The 19,072-nt window shown below is 42.2% G+C and overlaps 1 protein-coding gene across 1 annotated transcript in view; it reads right to left on the bottom strand.

Annotated features, from left to right (window-relative positions):
* PKHD1 (PKHD1 ciliary IPT domain containing fibrocystin/polyductin) overlaps nucleotides 1-19,072 on the bottom strand; it is a 1,769,028-nt gene that overhangs the window by 1,054,557 nt on the left and 695,399 nt on the right. The gene's annotated exons all lie outside the window — the stretch shown is intronic.

Here is a 19,072-nt window from a genome sequence, read left to right as displayed (position 1 = left end):
AAAGCAGAGTGCAGCTGTGCCTCTTGTATCGAGGCTGAAGAGCATTCGAGCACCTCAAACCGGCAGGAGGGCTCTTCCTCTGGAACTGCATGTGAATGTTTTATTTAAGTGTACCCATGCATATACAGTAAAAGCGTGCGCGTGCTTTCAAAATGTCTTTCCAGTTTTACGTCAGCCTCATGTAACATAGCTGCCATTGTTTCAGATTGCCTATGTGCTTCATAATTTCAATGAATCGTGCACGTGATGCACCAAGAGCTTTTGGATGCAGGTTGTTACTTGTTGGTTCTTTAATTTTCTAAGTTTCACCGTAATTGTCTCAGCTCCCTGGCTCCTTCGTTCCCCTTTTATTATTTTTGGGAGGGAAGTGAAAGAGTTCAACCAGTTTGGAAGGCAGGCACCCCCTAAGCCAGCAGTCCTACTGCTGCTGACCCCTTCCGCTCGCGGGTAGGAATGCTGCCAGTGCCTAGCACTTGCTGTCCTGAACTCTCCCATTTTGCTGCCACACTGCCTGCAACTACGCCTCCTTAAAGTTAGGCTGCATGCAGATCAGCACACACCACCCTCCCGCAAATGCTGGTATTTATGGAGAAGCGCTGCTGGAGTGCTGGAGGCTAATCCGAGCAGCAAGTATGGGACAGCTTGCGACTTACACAAACCTTTGTGACACTGACCCGGGGCATTTTGCTACCATATGTTCCCTTTTGCCCTGAAAGCGGAGTACAATCGGCAATCTGGAACTGCATTTACAGTAAAAGCGCGTGTTTGCTTTAAAAATGTATTTCCTTTTTATGTCACCCTCATGTAACATAGGTGCCAATGTTTCAGATTGCCTATGTGTGACATTTTCATAATTTCAATGACATTTTGGGTGACATTCAAAGACTACAAGTGACACTTATTTGTGAGCAAAAATCAAGCAATTATAGTGCTGTTTATGTTGATTTTTGTGTCTGTGGCTGCTGCTGTGGAAAGGCACATGTGTATAGGTTATCGTTACTTGGCAGGCGGGTAAAAATAGATGCAGTCAGGATCAGCAGTAGGATTTTCGCGCTGCTGTCCGATTGCTCACTTTCCATAAGCCCTTGGGTGAATTATGTCCGTTGTCAAGCTTTCATACTCAGACATATCAAGCACTCATACTGTGTAGCCTTTGCGGTTTGTTGTTGGCAGGGGACGGGGCAGTGGGCTACCTAACAGGAGAGGGTCATATTAGGTGCCACGCGAGGCCTCTCTGAAATATGCCTAAACTGCACTGCTCACCCCCGTTGTGGTAATATGTTGTTCTGATGTCTGTGTCTTGTAAAAATTGCTTGGGGGTCCCTGGCCTCTAGTAGTGATTCAGTGAGGGTCCTCAGGAGGCAAACATTTGGGAACCACTGTACTATGCTATTACTAACTCTATATACTATTTTTCAGATCACTTAACTGGAGGGTGCACTATGAACCAGCACATGCTTGGACACCACAACTGAGCCAAAAGGTGAGCTATGAGTATTTTCTCCAGTATTAACTGCTCAATCTATAACTTTCTCTCTCTCACAGTTTTAATTTTGTTTTGTTCTCTCTTTCTCTCTCTCACTCTCTCTCACATCGATTCTCTTTCACTTTTAAAGTTATGGACGCTGCTGTCCACTCTGCCGTGTACAACTAAAGCTGAGTTCAAGTTGTGCACTGTGTTGGTCACAGTGTTTACACAAGGTAAGCAGAGCGGCCTAGATATACAATGCCTCTGATTAAATGTATTAGAAATAAAAGAGCTTATTTACAAGCCCCTTGTATCACTTTTGCAACGCTTTTGACATGGGAAAAGTAACGGAAAAGTGGCGCAAGAGGCTTGTAAATAAGCCCTAAAGAATATTGTCCTGCATAATGACTTGATCTCTCACCTAATTCTGTCTCATGTCTGAATCATTTTAAAGACCTGTTGGTCCATACTGTAAATCTGATGCAGTAGGCACTTCCGTACAGACACCTCTTGAACACGGGCCTATAAGAGAGGTGGAATGTATCAGGCACACTGCAGACGTGCAAATTAAAAATTATTGCCAAGTATTACCTTAACTTGTAATATTTAACCTAATTTAGTAGCATCGATCTAACTTTGAACACTTGTTTTCATTTTTGTTTTGCAGATTACCTACCCTACTTCTATTGGAGTCCATATCACGTTTTATTTAATTGTTTTTTTAAAGTTATGTTTCTAGTTATTCATTGCATTGTTATCTTTAAGTTACGTTTCCAGTTATTTATTGTTGTTTTAAGAAAAGTTTTTTTAAAAAGTACATAAGTCTTCTTTTTCTGACAACATTTCACTATTATTTAGTGTGATAATAATACAGTTAGACAACATTTAGAAATAGAAATGATATTTATAACTTGAAGTATAATACTGAGGCTAACTCTTTACCAGCTCTTTACCAGAGTTTATAGCTACGACTAAAGGTTCCTATGGAAAACTTTTAAAACTCCAGCACAGTAACTGTTTCGATTAGCAACATAGGGGTTGATTAGGATCGCGGACGGACTTGAGTCTGTCCGCGACCCCTCAGGAGGAGGGAACGTCCGCATGGGCTGCGGCGTTCCCTCCGAGCGGATTAGGATGTGACCGCCAGGGTGGCGGTCACATCCTCTATCTTTAACATTGCTGCGGGTGCAGCTTCAAGCTGCACCCACCGCAATGTTAAAAAAGCATGCATCGCATTTGCATGCACAAAGCGGCAGGCACCGCGCAATGCCTGCTGCTTTGTGCACGCAAATGCAGAGGGGTACCATAGGTACCCCCCATGTGCACCCCCCACCCCCCTTCACCCAGGGGGCCCGCAACAGGCCCCCGAAGTGAAACTCCGTATGCTTTTCCACGGCGGAAAAGCCGCCGCGGAAAAGCATGACATTCACACCATCCTAATATGGCTGGCGGTGTCTGATAGACACCGCCAGCCATGTTAGAGCTTTTCTGCCGCGGTCGGAAGGCGACCGTGGCAGAAAAGCTGCGGACGGAATCCCAGACCCACCGCCATCCTAATATGGCGGTGGGTCTTTTCAAGCTCCACAGCGGTTTTTCCGCATCCTCCGGGCCGGCGGTGGCTTCCGCCGGCCCGGAGGATGCGGAGAAAACGATATCATAATCGGCCCCATAGTGTGGTGAACTTCTAACCTCTGTGCTCACTTAAATGTTCCATGAACTGTTACTATGGTAACAAGCAGTAAGCCGTTTGTGGGTGGGGTTGAAAGGTACTGGCTGTACAGAAAACGTTATATTTACCCAGGATCCTCTACATGACAGAAAGGAAAGAAAAGTAAAACAGAACACTGTGTACCATATTTACAACCCCCTTGCGCCACTTTCGCGTCACTTTTCGCATCTTAAAAGTGATGCAATAGTAATGCAATGAACTTGTAAATCTGCCCCTATGCACATTACGAGCACAACATGTACACAACTCATTCATTCTTTATCGATCTCAATTAGACAGTGTTGCTTCACGATTCACAATGAACTTCAATAAATACTTCGGGTCTATTTAAATGGAAGACGAGATTGTCGACATTACAAAACTTAGTGGCATATTTACAAAGACGGAGTTAAAATTGTTGTTGCTTTAACGGCTGCAAACTACAACAAAAACGCCGAAAATGGACTTCAAAATCCTTTATCTTACCGGAAGATTTTCTCAACATTGCTGTTTCCTATGCAAGAGTGAGAGCCACCCCCGGGGCTATAAACTAAACGGTTGGGGGGGATCCAAGGCCCCCCTGCAACATTAGAAGTGTGTGGGCCTCAAAGACCCCCCTCAAGCCCCGGGAACCATCACCCCTGGTGATTTGTGTATTGTGGGAGGCAGGCTGCATGGCCCTCTGCCTGGAGCCCTCGAGGGCCCTGGGGACCGCCACGCCCCCAGTGCCGGCTCCTGCAGTGTCCCGGAGTACCAACCCCCGGGACACTGCTGTTTGCTATGAGAGGGCTGGAGTCTCGCGGCTCCCGCCCTCCCATAGCAAACTTGGTTTGGATTTTGAAAATCAGAGCAGTGAGATCTGTTCTCACTTTCAAAATCCAAACCAGATTGCTTTTCCACATGCAAGTTAGCATCTCCGCATGTGGAAAAGCAATGCCGGCTCCCGAAGGGTGCCGTGAGCCGGCGGGACCGTGGGGGCATTGTGGCTCACCCCAAGGTCCCCAACATTTTTTGTAAGACCCGGGGGATAGGGTCCCCTGGGATATTAAAAATTACTGATATGGGCTATTTTTTTACGGTAAAATTAGAAGTCGCGCAGGGCTCAGTGCGGCCCCGTGGTGTGCACGTGCTGGATGCACGACTCATAATCTGTAGGGTGCACAACTCCATTGCCTTTGGTGCACAACTTCTATGCGTTTGCTTTTCCACATGGGGAGCTACTAACATGCAGCTCCCCATGTGGAAAAGCAGTCTGACATAGATTTTGAAAGAGAGAACAGATTTCCTTGCTATGGGAGGACAGGATGGACACCCCAGGACACTGCAGGATCCGTCCCTCCCACAATACATAATGGCCCGGTGAGTGGTGGTCCCTGGGGCTTTGGAGATCTTGCAGCCCCACAGCCATTTTTTTTTGTAGCCCCGGGGGGTGACGTTGCCATCGAGTGCTCCAGGAGGGGGGACACGCAGTCCCCCTCCCACAATATATAAAGCCCCAGGGTGGTGGTACCCACGGCTTTGGGGACATTGGACCCCTCCTCCCACTATTTTTTTTTTGTAGGCCCCTGGGCCCCCCCATAACATTTAATAATTTTGCCAGTATTTAGCCCCCCCGGGGGCTAATTAAAAAAAAATCTCTGTTTTATTCTACTTATTTTTTTTTACGGCAGAGTCCGCGCACCCTACACGCACCTGCCGGGTCTTTTTAAAAAAAAAAAAAAAACATTCTGTGGGACCCCCTAAGCAGGTCTAGAGGGCAAAAGTATTTCTACCCTGCCCCCTTTCTACGTTTTGCACACATATTCCACTGACTTCTTCAGCCTCGCTTCTACTGAGGCACAAAATGGCTGCCAACAGTTCCTGGTTCTGAATGTTGACAACCACCTGACAGCCAATTAGCATTCAGCGCGTGATCGGAAGGGTGGACTTATGGTGCACTCATGGTGCGCTCATGGTGCACTCAGGGTGCGCGGATCCACCGCGGCCATAGATATATAAATGATTTTAACTGTAATTTTATCAGTAACTACTGAACAGATTGACAGCATTTAAGCAAAAGGCACGAGTCTGAACTGAGGACTACCTCTTTGCCAAATTTGGAGTAATTCGGTTCAGCAGTTCTGGCTGTAGCTGTGGCTAAAGGTCCTATGGGAAATTGAATGGGGAAAACTCGTTTTGGGACCCCCCTTTTTTCTCAGCCCCCCCTTGACAGGATATGTGGGATCTGAATTTACCATTGCACGTACGTGTTGTAAAATAAGTTATACGCCTGTAGCTTTGTACTCCCGACGTAGCGTAAACCACATTTTCACTGTAAAACATACACGGCAGCATATTCAGTACGACATGTAAATTGACCTCTGAGTTTGATGGGAATGTCAGAAAAGGCAGTGGAGTAGGAAGTAGTATTCACTCCAAACTTGCATGCACGGCACGTGTTGCACCTGTAAAAGCCTTTTTAGGCGATAGCCAACTGATCTGTTATCGCATTCGGGGCTGGTTCTGACTTGGTCATTGTGCATGGAATATGCCTTGCAGTAAGTAAGGATAGGTCTAATGGGCAGTATTTGCTTGAGTATAGCATCTGTTAAAACAATAGGCCATTGTGCATTGATAATGCCCTTGATGGCATTGGCCTGTTTACTGTAGGTGGTGATAAGCTCCGTTGCACCTTGCCAGCGCACTCACGAACGGGTGCTTTAATTGCGGAGTTGTGTCCGCGAAAAATATCCACGCTCAGTTTCCTTGATTGTATATCTTCAAGAAAAGAAGCACTCTCGGGGGTTTTCTCCATCCATATGACTTTATTTTCGAGCAAACATGACGCGTTTCGGCATCCGCCTTATTCTAATGTTCGAATAGCACGCCAAAAGGACAGTGCATTTTTTATCTAAAACAACAATTCATCACATGAGGCGTATCGACATCGACAGTGACAGCAGACAGCTAAAGACAGCAGATTGTCTGGCAAGCATGGGCGCCATATTGGTGCATCTCCCGATAGCATATAGCTGTCCACTATTACAGATTGTGTTACTTATCGCAGATCTTATTTCAAGTTAACGCTAAATTGGCATGTCAATCGCTTCATTAATAAACAAAATCCATAACACCAGAGTTTCATATACCAACTTTAACAGTATTTGTCTTGTTCCTTTTGGGTGACACCATACACTCATATTCAAGCCATGTATTGGCCTTAATTTGTATACATTTGCTAGCAAGATTTCTGCTATGTATCCTTATTATACCGTGTATTGGCCTATATGATTTAATCACCTTTGCAATAAACATATGACAAAAAGTCAACTTTGATTCAAAACTCCTTCTCCTCCTCTCTGGTAATGGAACATGTTTCAAATTTTAAAGAATTCGTATAATAAACATTTTATCTTTACTCGCTAACCACAAATATTCACATGATTACATATATACAACCTGCCTCATTTAATCTCCCAAATGTATTGCCAGCTCTTCACCACAATTCATCCCTTTCGGTATCTTGGTACTGGGTGGCACTTGGTCAATACTAAAATAGTGCAGTAGATCTGTATTGCTGCCATATTTTTCTGCGAAATGCCTAGTACAGGATAGATTGCTCCTTTTTGGCTATTGCCCGCATATGTTCTAGAATACGAATTCTTTTGGGTGGATAGTACCTCACGCTCTATATATATATACATATATAATATCCACGATCAGTTTCCCTGTTTGTATAGCTTCAAGAAAAGAAGCACTCATGGGGGTTTACTCCATCCATATTCCTTTATTTTCGAGCAAACATGGCGCTTTTGGCATCCGTCTTATTCTAATGTTCGAATAGCGCGCCAAAAGGACGGTGCATTTTTTATGTAAAACAACAATTCATTATATGACGCGTATCGACATCGACAGTGACAACGGACAGCTAAAGACAGCAGATTGTCTAGAAAGCATGGGCGCCATATTGGTGCATCTCCTGATTGCATATAGCTGTCCCTTATTACAGATTGTGTTACTGGTCGCAGATCTTATTACAATTTAACGCCAAATCGGCATGTCGATCGCTTCATTAATAAACGAAATTCATAACACCAGAGTTTCATATACCAAATTTGACTGTATTTGTCTTGTTCTTTTTGGGTGACACTATACATTCATAATTAAGCCATATTGGCCTTAATTTGTATACATTTGCTAGCAAGATTTCTGCGATGTATCCTTATTATGCCGTGTATCGGCCTATATGATTTAATCACCTTTGCAATAAACATATGCCAAACAGTCAACTTTGATTCAAAACTCCTGCTCCTCCTCTCTGGTAATGAAACATATTTCAAATTTTAAAGAATTCATACAATAAACATTTTATCTTCAATCGCTAACAACAAATATTCACATGATTACATATATATACAACCTGCCTCATCCAATCTCCCAAATGTATTGCCAGCTCTTTACCACAATTCATCCCTATTGGTATCTTGGTCTGTAAATCAATTATATATCTTGACTCTAGCCTTCTTAATTTGAGCACTCAATCACCTCCTCTCGTACTGGGTGGCACTTGGTCAATACAAAAATAGCGCAGTAGATCCCTATTACTGCCATGTTTTCTGCGAAATGCCTAGCCACAGGAACGTTGCATCCTTTTTGGCTATTGCCCGAATATGCTCTAGAATACGAATTTTGATGGGGTGGATAGTGCTCCCAATGTTCAGTTCAAAAATCTATATTCGGCTAAATACTAGCCATGAAAGAGCAAAATAAAACATTGTTTTACAAACAAAAATAAACATGAAAAACTTTTAGCCAACTTGATCAATACCCAGGAATTCATTTTCCAACGATGTTACGGAGCCGAACTGCAGTGGAGATATACTTATAAACCATAAAACAAGTAAATTCATCATTTAAAAGTAGTAGGTGACATAATGCAGGTTGACATTTTCTAGTGTTTAAAAATCTTAATAAAGGTTTTAAAAAGGTGCGTCTCAGGTTAAGGTAAAGTTTACAGAAAAACATAAAGTGCAGGGTGCTTTGTGCAGAAATTGAGTTGCATGGACACAAATCTAATTTAGCATCACAATATGCATCACTTTGATACGAAACCAACAAGTGAGCAATTCCCATCCTGAACCTAATAGAGTAAAACATCTTGGCTTGGTTAAAGTAAAAAGAAAGATAAGATTCAATTAGTGGGGCGCTAATTAATAATGAGTGCTCTGCAACCCTTTTTTTTAACCATCTCCTGGCTATCACTTACATTATTTAAATATAATAGGAAGTCATTTTTAAGCTTATATTTTGGAATTACAGATATGTTTCCAGAACTATTGAAATAATCCTGCAATCCCAACTTCTCCAGTTGATCTTGCAAGTAAGAGAGCCAGGGAATTTTTTTTGCACAATCCAGTTTCAAACAATATAAAATTATGTCACGGTTCAGGGCTGGTTCCTCTTTTACCCAGATACTACGCCAAAGCATCAGAGGTGCTAATTGTAAGCAAAAGGACAATGGTGTTGCGCCCAATTCCTTATGGCACATAATGGCAGGGGTACTTTTAGTTAGTGTCAGCACACGTTTTAACATCATATTCTCAGCTCTCTGGAGGCCCAGAGTGTTAGCGCAGCCCCAGACTCCAGCGCCATATAGAGTTGCGGCGCATGTTCGTGCTTTTTATATGTCTATGATTGCTTCTATGGGACGAGAGACTAAATCTAAAAATGGCCTCCACATTTTTATTAAAGCCCCCAAACCATTGCGGGAACTAGGTGGGACCAGGTATTTTTTTCATTAAAAAGAATGCCTAAATAAGAAAGATTTGGCACCTGACACAATATTTCATTCTTTATATAAAATGTCTTAGTTTTAAATGGTGATTTACCTACTAACATAACATGTGATTTAGCGACATTTGTTTTTCACCCAAGATCACAGATAAATTCGTTAAAACTGGTTAAAAGTCTTTGCAATCCCACCCTGGTTCTTGACATTAGGACAAATTCGTCAGCGTATAATAAAGCAGGTAAAGACCTACAACCTATTGTGGGTGCATCTACATTTCCGATCCAGAGATGACTTTCTATGTCATTGATATATAGGCAGAATAGGAATGGAGCAAGTACGCATACCTGGTGAACCCCAAAGTCCATCTTTATGGATATGGTGAGCTTGCCATCTCCTCCGTATTGTACTCTTCCTGTGACTCCCTGATGCATTGCGGCTTAAAAGTGGACAATATATGGATCAATGCCCATGAGCAGCATTTTTTCCTATAATTTCCCCCTCTGCACCCAGTCAAAGCCAGACGTCAGGTCCATAAACCCAAGGTATAAGGACCCTGACTTAGCCATGGTATACTTGCCAATGACCAGGTGCAGGTTGAGGCACTGTTCTACAGTGCCCAGGCCTTTCCTGAATCCATATTGGGCAGCGGAGGACTTCTTATTTTCTGATATCCAGGTCTCCAGTCTGTCCAATATCACACGTCCCATAATCTTACAAGAACTGTCGATCAGTGAGATCCCAATGTATCTCAGTCCACAAGCATATAATAAACAATACACTGCAAAGGCAGTGTTGCATGTTAAGAACTTATTAATAATTCTCGGTCTTTTTAGTCCTAGTACATTGTAAGAATTCATCAGTGTCCAACATCATTTTGTCATACCATATTTTTATTAGGTCATGATATCTGTGTGAACTTTCCAGATAAGTTTCCTTAGTTATTTTCTTATAGCAAGTCTCGTCCGAGAGTTGTCTATATGCCTCAGTACAATATTGCTCTCTCGTCTGGAGAACAACATTACCTCCTTTGTCAGAAGGTTTCCATACGATTGGCTCATCTTTTTGCCAAATGTGATGCAGCGCGCGCAACAAAATTTGTTTTATTGATTTAATTGTCAACTTACCTGCATTCATGCATATTCTGGTGTTTACTACCCCTCACCCTGCCCCGACCCATGTCACGGCCCGGTAGCACTCCCACCAGGAGCCGCTCCTGGTACCTGAGTACCATGGGGTGAAAGCTTGAGAGATGGGTACAGCAAGAGTACAGCGGGATCCCCAAAACATTTAAATGGGTTGTGTGCGCACCACAAAAGGCTGTGCACAGCGAGGGTTGGCTGGATGCAAAGGGATAGCCATATGTCCAATTAGAATATGATAAAAACAGATTTTCTATTAAAAACAGACAAGTTAAAGTGATGTTAAAGTTAGATTCTAAGACCTTAACTTAAAATAAAAAAGAGAATCTCACTGAAAAAAAAAGTGTAGCTATAGACTAAGGTTGAAATGATATGTGTTGATGTAAAAAAAAAAACCTGAAACACCCCAGTTATAGTTTAGTCAAAAAAACGTAACTTCTGCCCCTAACATGCACTGCTTATGACTGCTGCAAATATTACATCACTTATGATATGTTAACATTTAAAAAAGGGGCGCGAATGTGGGTTAGGCATTTGCACATGGCTGGGTGCTGGACGAGTGTTCCTTCGTTGTTTTGAAATGCGCATATTTTTACTCTTCTGCGATTGGAGTATTTCAGTTCCGTATTTCATTAATACATTGTCTTTATAGTTAGTTGTTATGCGTGTTCCACGTGTCTTTCCCTGAGACCGCCAGCCGAGCCACTTTATGAAGGGGATCCAGGACTTCCTTCTGTGAATCAATTTGTCTTTTATACTCAGTTTCTACACACTGTGTGCTTAGACCAGCATTTATTTGTATAATGTCGTTGGTGTGCAAAATTACAGTAATTTCTTTTTTAAAGTTACAACTCAACTGGTGCAAATGCTCTGAAGAAGTGAATGCGAAGAAAATAATTCTTTAATAAAAAGAAGGAATTGTGGGGCATATTACCAAGCAATAGCGATAATTATCGCTATTGCTTGGTTAGAGCCAAAAATGTACCGCTGAGGTGCAGCGATTTTTATCGCAAATAAACCTTGGTATTACCAAGGTTTATCGCAAATGCGATAAAAATCAGCCGCAATGCATGAATATCGCTGTAAAGTCAGCGATATTCATGCATTATCGAGCTAATGCTCTTAGCCATGTTATCCACCTCCCATTGGATAACATGGCTAAGAACTGCTCAGGGCAGGTGTTAGCTTTTGGAGATATTCGCGCTTAGCACGAATATTTCCATAAGTTGGTAATAGGAGATAGCGATGTTAGCGACTATTTCCAGTCGCTAACATCTTGGCACGCACACTTTGCATGTCATTAGTGATAAATATCACTGACATGCAAAGTGGGGCCCAAGATGGTCGCTATCTCTTACTAGCTGTCGCTAACTGGTGTTAGCGACAGCTAGGTAATAGGGAGATAATTTTATCTCCGCTTTCTTGGCTTTTAAAGCCAAAAAAGCGGCGATAAACCCCCTTGATAATATGCCCCTGTATTTTAGTAGGAATTTAAATAGGCGAGTTTCTGCTTCTTCATTGCTTTCGATGCTAAAGTAAAATATTTTTTTGTAAAAACAGTCTGCCTGGATAAAATGTATTTCTGTATTTATTTAATCAAGAGTTTTTCTGAGAAAGTTCAGAAAAGAAAAAACTATTCACACAGTTATGGTAAACATTTTACTTTTAATAAAAGGCTCTAGTAATGTTGCATCCCTTGTGTTACAGCAAGAAAGGAGTCTGTGTCCTTTTTGGTACTTTTAATATTTCACACCTCTGAGCTATTTCTTGTAATCGATCAATGCACAAATTTAATCTCTGTGATACCATTTAGAGCTGCCTTCAAGAAACATAACCGTCTGAATATTATCATTATGGATTGGCTAATTCCCTGATTTCATTTAATACAAATACTCAGTCTAGATGAATTAAATTTTCCTTTGTTTTACACAATTGTTACCTGGAACAGAGGTATAGAATTGAATTTAATAACTGCACTGGGCATACTGGGGATAGACCGCTGGCGAAGAGTACAAACATGCCTTAATTCATTGATTTCCTAAGGAGCCAAGATAGCTTTGAAATTCATTTTCTAAAGTATTTCATGCAATAGGGTTCTGGGTTGTAATTCATATACAGAGTGTTTTAGAAGAGCAAAACATATTAGAGCCACCTTCTGCCTGAAGACTGATTCTCTTTCAAGAAATCTTGCTATTATTTCATGGAAAAGGCACCTTTGTGTTTAGTGTCAAATTGTGGAAATCTACTACCTCTCCAGTTGCACTCTGTAAAGTTTAGACCTCTTAAATAGCATGTGCAGACTCTTTTAGGGGACCTAGGGGCATATTATCCAGAAACAACGTTAACATTATCTCCGCTTTAGCGGCAGAAAACTGCAGCTAAAGCGCCGATAATGGGCCTGATAATACGCCCTTGTGAATTCCGATAGAAGCCCATGTGCAGGTGTGAACATGGGCTTCTATGGGAATTCTCTATGGCGTATTAGCAAGCACATTATCGCCTCTTTAGCGGCAGTTTTCTGCTGCTAAAGCGGCGATAGTGTTAACGCCGTGCTTGATAATATGCCCCCAAATTTGCTGTGACACTATTGCACCATAGTGTGCCAGAACTTTATTTTGGTGCACTCTCACATAGGAGTCTAAACACCCACTTAGCCCGAGTCAACATTCTGGAATCTCTTTAACAGGCTAATTTGGGTCATACGGCTCATAGCAGGCCTCTGAGCTGGCAGCTTCTTTTGGGAAGCACCAATTTGTTCACATTTTTGGTAAGTAGGCAGATTATCAGAGGGGCGTCCTAAAGTGTTTACCTTTATTTCAGTTTAATTCAGAGTAAAAAGAACAGCCCTTGACAGAACCACTTTTACAAGTGAGGTAGTTTAAGACCCTAAAAATGCAGTCATCTTGATCTTACAAGAGCTTGCCTTGTGATTGGATAATAAGACCAGAAGAGTACTTCGGAGGAGGAAGAAATTGTTGCTCTATTGCCTTTTTATTGACTTGATATTCAAATTCCCAATATTTGGGGAGTATTGTTTTCTGGAACTGGACCATCTTACTCAAAAGTAAACCAAATGGCATGCACTAAAAACAACATCTCACAGTTATGAATTCGTAAATCTATGTAATGTATACAAATTTGCAGAGTAAACGGGCATTGGGAAGAAGAGATCAATTTAGAATTTACAATAATTCAGCAGAGTGGCTGCACCTAGAATGTTTACAGTCAAGATTTGGAATACCACAGGTGAAGAACCAGGGACATATTCGGAATAGGTAATGTTGCTCTTCTGGGATTTGCCTATGAATGAACATAGATTTGGGTGCATCCATGACCAGGTTCTACAAAGGTATAGTGGAGGTCCTTGAGTGAATGGATAGCAACTAGTTCAACTCCAACACGATCGAAGTGATGGCTACCAGTGGAATGGTGAACATCTGCGGTCCACATTCCTGCAAGACTGGACAGTATCTTATGCCAGTTTTTTATCATAAAAATACTCTTTTTTAAGGTGGATGCCAAGTTATTTCTCAGAACTCAGACATGGAATGAGTCACAAGAAATTATTTGAAATGAAACATTTATACCACATTGTGTCTTGCTTTAGCCCAACTAGCTGTATTTCTGCCATCACAGTACTGGTCAGCTAGTAATACCTCTTTACTCTCTAAGGAATTTCAACTTCCATTTACTAGAGTCCACTGATTGAATGCCTGTGGTGGCACAAGTAATATCCATGCCTCCCTTAAATGTCCACCGCAATTCTTCTGACTCTCATCTCAATTCATTAAAAGTAATCTACACCATGTTGAGACAAAGCTTAAATGCCAACGCATGGATGACTGAGCTCCAAGCTGACCAGCTGCCTCGTCAGCTACATTGTAAAATGACTGATCTTTCCTAATATTATGTAAATATTTCCCTGTAATCATGTCCTCTCTCTTAGGAAAGTGTGAAGCACTATGCTCCATAAAGAGTCAACTCACTAAACTTCAAATATTCTGTTTTCTGCAGGTCAGCTGCTGTAGCATTGTCCCCAGCCTGGGTACCTGCTAATGACTATGCCACACACGGAGCTTTGTATAACACGTCTTTATTTTTCTGCGTGTAACTGCAAACTCAACATTCTAAACCTGCATTCACTTCACTACGCTCTAACACTTACGTCACAGTTCTACGGAGTCCATCAGGAGCCAAAAGGGTGCCATCATTGCTAACTCACATGACTCTACATCTCCCTCTCTGTTAAATTAAAAAAAAATGTTGCAAATATATACAATCATTGCTTTTCGAGGAGTCTTTGTCATGCTCTTATCACATGTTCTGACTGTTTCTTCAGAAACTAGGGACAGGCAGTCGAAGTGTCCATGATGTGCACTGGCCATGTTGGAACAACAGCAGTCATGGGGTCTTTAATTGTCTTTTCAGACCCATTCTCTACATAAACATCAGTGCCTAACGAGCAATGAGCCACATGTAGGAACTGCAAGGAAACTTGAGTAATGTACTTCCTAGGACGTTGAGTAGTCATCATGGGTCCTTTGCTGGTCACAACATGAAATGGCTCAGCATCGAAGGGAGCATCAGCTTCTCGTATTCTAGACTGACAAACAAGCCCTTAAACCCCTCTAGTAAAAGTAACATCTTTTGTATGTAGATGCTTGTCTGCATAGGCCTTCATTTATTTTCCTTTCACAATCCAAGTCTTTTATACTGGTTTCTTCCTCAGTACTTGATCTTCTGTTGGTACATTGAGGAAACGTGGTCGTCATTGCTCTCCCAAAAATCAAGATTGCAATGCTTTCACCTGTGGGCGAGTGAGGGGTCGAAATGTAAGCTCAAAGAGTAGAATTTAAGACAGTTTTAAGGCCAAGCTTTTCCAATACAGCATGCCAAACAGCTCTCATGAGAGTACTCATGAAACGTTCAACAAGGCCATTGGCCTGTGGCCAAAGAGATGCGCTCTTCTGATGCTTCACATTAAGGTGACTGAGAAAGTGTCTGAATTCTATACTGCTGAAATGTGGGCTATTGTGAGATTTTAAGTTTGCAGGAACACCCTATGTCGCGAAGATGCTGTCTTAGCTCTCTATGGATGAGAGATCTTTTATCAATGGAAAAGGGGAATATTCATCAACAATCACCATCAGATGAAGTTTATTGTCAAGAGGACGGAGAAGTCAACGGCAATTCGTTCACAAACGTGCCTTGGCAACTCTGACATGTTTAAGGTGTGTTGAGTGGTTTTGATAAAAGGCAGTTGCATAGATGCATTCAATTTTCTTTCAACTCTCTCATTCAGATGGGAAAACGTCATCACTATAATCAAACTCAATCATTACAGACTGTATGATATGTCGAATATCATCTTAAAACAGCTCTGCAGCTGATAACACACCACAACTTGTTTTTTTGCATCCGAACAGACCAACATGTGTAGAAAAATTTGTAATGTATCTGCAGCTCTACTGAAGTTCCAACTGATATCCTTTATTAAAAAAAGGGCAACAGTTCTTTGTACCATTCAACTGTGTTATCATGTTGGCAATGCGTGGACCTGGATGTCGTTCTTGTTCAATTGCCTGTTTGCTTGAGGCATATGAACGCAAATGCATAAAGCTTTGCTCCTTCATTTCCTTGGTGTCAATGACTGTATGAATTCAACTGGCCCTTTCTTTAAGAATAACCATATTGTGCCCTACAGCATCCCTTGTCAACCTGCAGAAAATGGAAAACTTCAGAATACAGGCTTAAAGGAACCTAGCGAAAAAAGATCACATTTTGATGAGGAGTAAACATAATGAAAATGTGAGGTTCAGTAATAAACATGATGGAAAAAGGACCAAAGGGTGTTACTGAAACTAAAGACCAGATTTATAAAGATAATATTTTTTTTAAAACTATACACTTTATAAAAATCCGAAAAATTAAACCTAGTAAAAGGGGTGGTGGGCTACCAGAATGCACTGTAGGCTGGGAATTTCAAATCCCAAAAACATGGAGAGCCAAAATATCAAAAGGTAAGTTTCTATACATTTTCTACACCTCACGCCACACTTGTGAACAAGGTTTTATACCGAAACGCGTTGTTTTCCACTTGCATAATAAATAATTTTGCATCAATCGGAGTGTCCGAGTAGTTCCTGGAAGCGGAGGGGACTCGTTGGGAGAATATGGATTTATCCAGTTATATGTTTTAATCAGCAATACAAAATTAGGAGACAAATTAGTTTCTTCCTAAAAGCTGCTATTAAACATATTGCTATTTCGCACATAAATCTTAACAGGATTATGTGATATATTTTAGCTGGTTTTCAAGTGATAGATTTTACTTGTAAAACGTATTTTGTGATGGCTTATATGAGTCCTCTATGCAATTTCAGTCCACTATCTATTTCCATGACCATGTGATGGTGAAGGGGGTGGTCACTATTGCTATAAAAATGTAATGGCGTTATGTGGACACTACACGTGAACAAGGGCGATCTTGCTCGAAACGCGTTGTGTGGTGTGGAGGAAAATAAAACATCTTGCCTTTATCCTGCCGGGTCTGAGTCTCCTTCTTCGCCGCCGCCACTTTCCCTTGCGGTTGGTTAGGAGGTTGTGGGAGCCAATCGTTGTGGATATATATATATATATATATATATATCCATACTACTATTATACAGAGAGAGCTGAAACCTTTGAGGCAGGTAAGCTCAAGAAGTACAGCACCAATCACTACACCCAATACAGCATTTTAAAGGGGAGTTGCAGCAGATGGACATAGGCTATACAGCTACCCACCATATACATCACAAAGGTGAAAGAGCCTTAGGGGTAAAGTAGTCCCTTGTGGGCGTTGGCGCTGTGCTGTCAGCGATGGGCGTGTCAAAGAAGACTTCACATTTAGTCCTTTGTGGGCGTCAGCGTTGGGCCAGGCTAAAAAACAACAAAAACAAATGGGCGCGGCTTTCACAAGCGCACCATTCACTGGGCGCGCCATTCACGCTCCATTACATGTGGGCGTCAACGTTGTCAGCGTCAATCACACACGCCAAGCCCTCGCAAGCGCCGCTTTCACAAGCGCACCATTCAATGGGCGCGCCATTCACGCTCCATTACGTGTGGGCGTCAGCGTTGTCAGAGGGGCCTGGCTAAATAAAAAAAAAAGGGGCGCGGTTTTCGCCATTCAAGCGCCATTACTGCTAGCGGAGGATGAAGCGAGGCAGCGTACCAGCCAAAATAAGAGAGTTCACTATTTAACATTATTCCGGGGCTCAGGCGGGGCATAAAAGCTGTCACAATACTAGCGTCAATCACACACGCCAAGCCGTCGCAAGTACGCTGTCACGCAGGCCACTGGCAGCGTACACAGATTCACGTGTAAGAGAACGATCTTGGAGATTCCATAAGCAAGCCACTCCACAACACCCACAGGCTGCAAAGGTTACCGCTGAGGACGCACCGATCACGAACGCTCTTCAAATAGGGTACAGCTAAGGAGGCACTTATCTCGAAAACGCTCTTACAAACAGTGCAGGCAGAAGAGGACAAACACATTCAACAAACATTACAAAGTGACGTTAGCCTATATCAACAACTTCTCAAGACAGGTAAAAGACGACGTGCAAGAGCAAAGTTAAATACCGTGAAATATTACAATAAATTGCGATTTACTATTACAAGCATTGCACACATTATATTTAATCCCCGGACAACGTTGGTACGGGCTGCTAGTATATATATATATATATATATATATATATCTGCATGCTTGCCCACCAATTGAAATCCACTGGAAAAAGGGCAAGAGTAGACCTGTTTTCTTCAATAGTGATTTTATTCAGCAATCACCATGTCCCCATGACGCGTTTCGACTGGTAAAAACGGCCTTGATCACATATATATATATATACTGGTGGCTGACTGTCTTATTTTCAGAGCTCTAATGCTATACCATTTACAGAGCAATGTGTACAAAATAAGCTTGGACGATGTCATCAATGATGTCATTTGAGATGGCACCAGTGATGTCATCAATGATGTCATAGACCATGTAATGAGTGATGTAGTATGTGAGGCCATTAGCACTGACAATTTCACCTAACTATAACTTTACATCAACATTAGTTTTTTCAGTGAATTTCTAAGGCTTTTTTAAAGACAAAAAGCAATCTTTTTATCACACCTAACTATAACGTTACTTTAACCTTTGTTTTTTCAGTGTATTTCTATTGTTTTTATAACATAAGTAATATTTAATTATCAAATGTAAATCCAACCCCCCACGTGCAGCTAACCCCACACTGCACATGGCCTACTTCCATACCTGGCTGCGGGTTGCCACAGGGCATTTTTATGACTATTAAAGGGGAGTGAGGCCAAGTGGCCCCCAGGGCCCTATGTTTTTTTAAAGGGGAGGGGACCAAGTGGCCCCCTCCCCATGACTTGTTAGGCCCTGGGGCCCCATCCCCCAGGCCCATTTATAAAATTATAGGGAAGGGGGCGTGCAGTTCCGCTCCCCAAGCCTTGTTAAGCCTTGGGGACTACATTTCTTAGGGCTGTTTATTTTAACTAAGGGGGTGCCACATGAGTCTTATTAGGCACTTGCGACCCCCTCCCCTAGGGCCATGTGTTTTTTAAATAAAGGAGAGGGCCCCTTACCTGAACCTTGTTAGGTCCTGGGGACCCCATCTCCCAGGGCCATTACTAACAATAGAGGGGATGGAGGCACATATCACCCTCCCTGAGCCTTATTAGGCCCTGGGGACTCCCCCCACCAGGGCTTATTTTTTTAAATAAGCAGAAGGGGCAGCGTTTCCAACCTCCCTAAGCTTTGTTAGGCCCTTCCCATCTCCAAGGGCCATTGCTGAAAATAAACGGGATGGGGGCACATGGACCCCCTCCCCAAGCCTTATTAGGCCTTTGGGACCCACCCCCAGGGACCACATTTCTAAAATGTAGGTGCCATGGTAGCCACCCACAGCACCCACCATACTCTCATG

This window comes from Lissotriton helveticus, chromosome 6, assembly GCF_964261635.1.
Source record: "Lissotriton helveticus chromosome 6, aLisHel1.1, whole genome shotgun sequence".
Taxonomy (NCBI): domain Eukaryota; kingdom Metazoa; phylum Chordata; class Amphibia; order Caudata; family Salamandridae; genus Lissotriton; species Lissotriton helveticus.
Note: the sequence above shows the minus strand (reverse complement) of the source record. Positions and strands in the feature narration are given on the sequence as shown.